Genomic DNA, 682 nt, shown 5'->3' with positions numbered 1-682 from the left:
TTCTTTCTCAATTTGATTTTAAATTTAAAATTCTAATTTTATCTTTTTCAATCATAAAATTAATAATTTCTTAATCTATCATCAATATTTTTTCAATTGTCAAATTCTAAAATGGTAATTGTTTATTATTCATTGTGATTAATTGACTTGTTTGAAAATCCTTTTCTTTTTATAACAATCAATTGTTTTACAAGTAAAAGTTTAATTTTTTTTAGATAATCGATTTTATTACCCATTCATTTGATTGGTTAAAATGACCAATTAATTGATTGAATTGTCCAATTAATTGACGGAAAAAAATAATTACCTAAATATCTTTAGAATTTAATTTTTTTTAATACAAACAACAACCAATTGATTTAAAGATTTTTTTTAATCCATTGTATTTACCACAAACACACTTTTTTTATTGTTTATACCAATAAACATATCAAATATACAATTTATTATATAAATTATTCTCAAATGGTTTACGTTATTTTTTCTTTTTTTTCCAAGTAATAGTTTAATTCATAAAAATAATAAATATTGAATCTTAATTTTCAATATAACATTTGAGTTTGAGAAATCAAATTAGTTAAAATTATTCCTACATCAAATTCATGATTATATTCATAGAACATATTAAATCAAAACTAAGGTTACTATTGATAGATGTTCTATTTTTTTTTATCGTTTTAAA

The sequence above is a fragment of the Arachis ipaensis genome, chromosome B06 (assembly GCF_000816755.2).
Source record: "Arachis ipaensis cultivar K30076 chromosome B06, Araip1.1, whole genome shotgun sequence".
Classification (NCBI taxonomy): domain Eukaryota; kingdom Viridiplantae; phylum Streptophyta; class Magnoliopsida; order Fabales; family Fabaceae; genus Arachis; species Arachis ipaensis.
The sequence above is the reverse complement of the archived record's forward strand: the minus strand, read 5'-3'. Positions refer to the sequence as shown.